The 6,000-nt window shown below is 44.9% G+C and overlaps 1 long non-coding RNA gene across 1 annotated transcript in view; it reads left to right on the forward strand.

Annotated features, from left to right (window-relative positions):
• The window catches only part of LOC144772058 (uncharacterized), a 37,855-nt gene extending 32,965 nt beyond the window's left edge, over positions 1-4,890 (forward strand). The window contains exons 2-3 of the long non-coding RNA XR_013599624.1: positions 4,644-4,707; positions 4,805-4,890. This is a non-coding gene — a long non-coding RNA (uncharacterized LOC144772058). The remainder of the gene's footprint in view (positions 1-4,643; positions 4,708-4,804) is intronic.
• Positions 4,891-6,000: the final 1,110 nt, after the last annotated feature.

A 6,000-nucleotide genomic window follows, 5' to 3' on the forward strand; every position in this document is an offset into this window, starting at 1 on the left:
GTGGAGGATCAAAATCAGGAAGATCAGAAATATACTGGGCTGCAGAATCAAAGAATCTCCAGAATCCCTGTGCACAGAGTACCTTCTTAGTAGAATCCTGTTCTGTCCTCCTCAGTAGATTTCAGTCTCCTGACACGGTCACTCCCACAGAAAGCCACTTCTCTGATGAGCCCCGCGTTGGCTGCGCCATTTGAAGTACTGAGATTTTTGTTCTCAGGGAATACTTACTAATATAACAAAGAACTTGGCACAGAAGCTGAAAATATGAAAAGACATCTTTATTAAATTTAATAAGTGAGGCCACGTCACACAGAAGCCGTAGCAACTGAATGAGGTAGTCTGAGGAATACAGAGGACAGAGGCCTTTTATATGTTTTAGCGCTACATGACTCAGTACAAAAGTAAGGGGCAGTCCTAGCTTTTGCAAGCATGTAAAAAACCCAACATTCCTTCTTACACAAGCTGCACAAACCCATAATAAAAACGGGCACATCCCCTTCGTAAACAGGCCATAAAGAAAGGAGCAGAGACAGGTGTGAGTAAGATAAGACATAGTTTTATGCAATAAAGGTTTATGGTGTCCTGTGCCTTGATGCTTAATCTTGATCAGCTACTGGGAAAGGAACTGGTCGAACAGGTTTGGCTTCGGGCAGTGGAGTCAGCTTGCCCAGGTCACACAGAAGTCAGCTGAAGGTGTACGTGTCCTTAAGACTCACTTGGCCTTAGTCATCGGCCTATGTGAGGGCAACCACAAAATAGCTGCTGTGCACAAAATGGAACCCGAGGGTTCAGAACGGAATCCCTGATTTCATGGTGATCTCGTCACTCAAAGACGCCGAAAATACTCGTATATAGTATACTCGTCATTTTCGGTCAGCTGGTACCAAAATCGTCATGCTACGATGATGTTTATGACGTGGGTCCAGAATCCACGGAACCACAGCGCGTTGCAGTAGTCCAGCCGAGAGGTGACTAAGGCAACCATGATCTGTTTGCGGGCTTGGTAAGAGAGATAGTGTGTGATTTTTCTCAAGGTCCTGATAACACCCCAGCACCTGGAGACCGTTCTGTTCACCTGCTGGACCATAGCAAGCGAGGTGTCAATCATAGCGCCCAGATTTTGAGCTGATTTCGTGGGCAGTGGACAGGCTCCAAGAGATTGGGGCCACCAGTCGCTAGACCAGATGATCTGGTCTCCGCCGAAGATCAGGACCTCGGTTTTCTATCCGTTCAGCTTCAGTGAGTTCAGGATCATCCACTGTGAGACTGCTTCCATGCAGTTCCTGAATCTGAAAGCAGAGGTACTCACCGAGTTGGAGAGAGACACCATGATTTGGGTGTCATCGGCGTATGACACCACCTCCATCCCATAAGATCTTACCAACCTGGCAAGTGGGGCCACATAGGTGTTAAAAAGTGTGGGGCTCAGGGCCGACCCCTGCGGGACCCCACATTGCACAGGTGTAGCATGGGATAGGAACTCTCCCAGCTTGACCTTCTGCTCCCTCTGATTGAGGAAGGAGGTCAAAAGGCTCAGCGCTGGGCCCTCCACTCCTATCTCCCTAAGATGAGCTGTTAAGATAGAGGGAGACAGGGTGTCAAATGCTGCTGTTAAGTCGAGCAGGACCAGTAAAGTGGTCTGGCCCTGGTCGACTTTCGCACGAATGTTATTTACGACCACCGCGATAGCCGACTCGGTGCTGTGGAACTTCCGGAAACCATGTTGTGACTGGTCAAGGTGGAGGAGTCCTTTCACAACGGGACTCAGTGGATGGTCAGTTACACCTAGTCGCCTTTTACTCCAAAAAATTATTGCCCACAGAACAGAATTACACTGTAGCTGAGCGAGAACTGTTGGCCATTAAAGCTGCCGTTTCTGAGTGGAGACACCACATTTAATGGGAGCAAAGTTTCCTGTCACTATTTTTAGTGACCATAAAAATGTACAGTTCTTCAGTTCCATTACAGCATTAACACCACGTCAGATGTGCTGGTTAAACTTTTTTAGTACCTTCGACTTTGTCATCACGTATAGGCCAGGTACACAACAGATCCAATCAGATGTATTATCCAGATATGGTCATACAGTTGAATCAAAACACGAAAAGATAGGGGACCCTATCATAGCTCCGCAAAACATATTAGCACCTATACATCGACAGGATTTTATGAATGAAATATATGAGGCACACCTGCAGGTTCTTCCACAAGAGTGGCTGAAAAATCCGTTAAACACTATACAACATGGTTTATTGTATCATGACTCTGCTTTATGTACCTACTACTGGGTTACAAACGCAGGTTATTGCTTGGAATCATACTTCTGTTTTGGCAGGACATCCTGGTTGGGTTAAAACTTTAGAAAATGTACGTAAACAGTCTTGGTGGTCTACCATGAGTAACGATGTTAACGTTTATGTTGATTCCTGTCCCACATGTGCTCGCCAGAAAACATCTCACAGGGCGCCAGCTGGGTTATTGGTTCCAATGTCTACCCCAAAGATTCCTTGGCATACATTGAGTGTTGACTTCATTGTGAATTTACCTCCTAGTAAAAAATACACCACTGTATTAGTTATACTAGACTATTGGTCCAAAATGGCGCATTTTGTCCCTTTAACAAAACTGCCTATGGCGGTAGAATTTGCAGATATCTTTTTACAACAAATTGTGTGGTTACATGGACTGCCCAGTAAAATAGTTTCTGACAGAGGCAGTCAATTCAATTCTAAGTTTTGGAAAAAACTATGTGAAAAGTTAAAAGTAGAGGTAGCTTTGTCCTCTGCTTTCCATCCGGAAACAGATGGACAAACAGAACGCTTAAATCAGACATTGCTTCAAACATTACGATGTTTATTGACAGAGTATACTATGGGTTGAAGCTTTACTGCTTACAGAGTTTGTGTATAATATTTCAGTGCATACAGCAACACACTGTACTCCGTTTTATTTTATGCAGGGCTATCACCCAAGGGCTTTACCTGTAGTTGTGGATGACTCTCTTCTCCGAACAGTAACAGAAAGGTTAACTAGTTTATTAGACATAAAAGAAAAAGCTACACAACACTTGAATGTTTACAAAGATTGTATGAAAAAACAAGCAGATAAACATAGAACAGAGGCACCACTCTATAAAATTGGAGATAAGGTGTGGCTCTCTACAAAAAACCTGAATATAGAAGGGTCTCGAAAGTTACAACCACAATTCATTGGGCCCTTTTGTGTAACTGCAGTATTGAATCCAGTCACTGTACAGCTAGACCTCCCTGATGAATATACGGTACATCCTACATTCCATGTGTCTTTGCTTAAACCCTATAACCCTCATACCCGAGCAGAGACTCCACCTCCACCCATCCCCATTGCAGGACACCTTGAATATGAAGTGCAAAGTATTTTGGATGCAAAAAGAATTCATGGATGTTTGCTTTACTTGGTAGCCTGGAAGGGTTATGATGAAAAAGAAAACTCATGGGAGCCAGCATCCTTTGTGCATGCTCCACGCTTACTTAGGTTGTTTTATATGAGAAATCCTGGCAAGCCTCGTCCGATTAGGGGGCCTTTGAGGGGGGCGACTGCAAGGGTTTGTTCCATGCAGAGAGCTTGTCTCCAATCCTTACATTAGAAATAGGGGTTTGTTCCATGCAGAGAGCTTGTCACCTATCCTTACATTAGAACAAACTATAAGATGGCATGAACCTATAGTGAAGCATTATATGCTGCAGTATCTTTTGTGCTTGAATCCATGGTTTAACTTTTATTTGATTTTTGTGCTTGTATTTCTTGATTTCATGTTTATTTGGTCTTGGGTTTATCAAGGCTTGTTTCACCCCCAAGGCGTTACAGACTCCTATTGCACACGGAGCATAGCGCTAATCCTTGGGAGTATGTAAATTAGCGCTGCACGTTTTCAAACTGTTTCTCCAGTAACAACATGCAGCGCAGGTGAGCCCGACCCGTCCTTGAGCCCCACCCGTCCTTGCCTATAAAAAGCTCCGTAATGATTCTCCAATTGCTTGTGCTCATCGGAACCCACTTACCTGAAGATCCCGCGTTGTTCCTGCTTCTCCGCATCGCTCTTCCGAGTCTTGCTTCAGCGCTTGGTCCGTCCCCGGATGGTTCCTCGGCGTTTCCGGAATTCCTGACTCCCGGTCCCCCTGTATTTCGATCCGCCCTACAACAACAAAGAAAACAACAGTAAGATTAGCGTGCTAAGTTCTTACCAGAAACACAAGTAAGTGCACAGTTATCTCTACATAAAAGATCTCAAACGGAGAGTAACAGACTTAAAAACAAAGCGCTGAAACGTAGAAAAACTTTTTATTCAAGACAAATACTTTGTGTTATCAACAACCCCTTGTTTGGTTTCCTGAATAACTTTCTGCAATATTGATGAACATTGTTTTGAAAGACTCAGTGACAGAGACACTGAAAACATTACATGCTTTCTTTAAGCAAGAACTGCTCGTTTTATAAATAAAGGCTCACAGTGAGAGAGTCATCATTGAAACACAGTTTGTGTAGGAATATATGGATAATTGAAATACGGTTATTCTGAGTGAGTAATATTTAGGTTTGTTTCATATTTCCATTCCTGGATGCATATGTACCCCTGATTAATAAGATGTTTGTTTTGTTTTAAGGAACAGAAAACCATAGTTTATCAAGCCAAATCATTCCGGTGAACAGAAAGACCAGATTAGAGAGGTATTAAATTATTCATGTAGTATCACTTTACTGCGAACTAGAGACCAAGAAGAATCAAGTAATATATGTTTTCTTTTTGCTTCTATATCATTGATAGGTTGTACAGCCCGATTGCATCCACTTTGGCAGACGTTACAAGAGGAGCTGTGTTTATCTCTCTTTTATTATGTTATCCACTTCCCCCTTCCCTTGGGCTTCTTGTTTTGCGCACTGTTTATTTTCAGTGCAGTAGGGACAAGGGGTTCAGGGGTGGGTTCGAACTGTCTTCAACTTCCCAACAGAAAGTGCTGGATGTTCAGGTGAGCAAAGTCTTGACAGGGTGCAGATGTCATCTGTACTGGCGAGGAGAGCAGTCTCTGTGCTGTGGTTGCTTCTGAAGTCCGATTGGGAGAGGTCCAGCATGTTGATTGTTTCAATAACCTCAGAAGCTTGGGCTTTGATCACTCTCTCGATTACTTTGGCTGGGAAGGGGAGTAGAGAGATGGGTCTGTAGTTCTCGAGTTTCTTTGGGTCAGCAGAAGGTTGGGGGTTGATCTCTGCGTGCTTCCAGTCTTCGAGGAAAGTTGCAGACTTCATGGAGCAGTTGATGGTGCAGCAGAGTTCAGGTGTGATGGAGGTGCTGGCTCTGTTGGGATCCAAGGGGGCTTCGAAGTGGATGCTCTCCATGATCCTGAAGGTGTCGTCAGAGGTGAGGGTAGTCCAGTTGGTCAAGGTTCCTGGGGGCAGGAGCCATTGGATGGTGTGTTTGCGGGTGGGGTGGGTGAGTATTGGGTTTTGAAGCTGTCGTAGATCTCCATGATCTTACTGTGAAAGAAGGTGGCAAGGTTGATAATAATGTGATGCTATTCTCATTTTATTTTTCCTTGCTGAGACAGTTTTGTGGGCGAGGTGGGGCACAGCAGGAGCAAATAGTAGTGTCACTCTCTAATAGCGCATGACTGTTTGGCCGGCCATTTGGGCCTGTCAAACATTCATGCCCTCTTTGCATGTTCTCCACTGGCTGTAGTGGACAGCCTGGGTGGAGAACATGCTCAGGTTCCCAGTCCATGTCTGAGCGCTGACCCACAGCTCTCAGACCAATCACAATGCTGCATTGCAGTATTGTGATTGGCTTAGGGGAGCCTATGGGTGCTTACTGCTTCATGTTCACACAGAAGTAAGAGGACGGAGAGGACGGAGGAGAGGCAGCAGCCGGTCAGTCAGCTGGCCGGCAGGTAATCCGACCCCCACTCCCCACCTACTCCTGATGCCTGGGAGCAGCCGCCACTGATCCAGGGCGCATGGTTTGTCAGG

This window comes from Lissotriton helveticus, chromosome 8 (genome assembly GCF_964261635.1).
Source record: "Lissotriton helveticus chromosome 8, aLisHel1.1, whole genome shotgun sequence".
Lineage (NCBI taxonomy): Eukaryota > Metazoa > Chordata > Amphibia > Caudata > Salamandridae > Lissotriton > Lissotriton helveticus.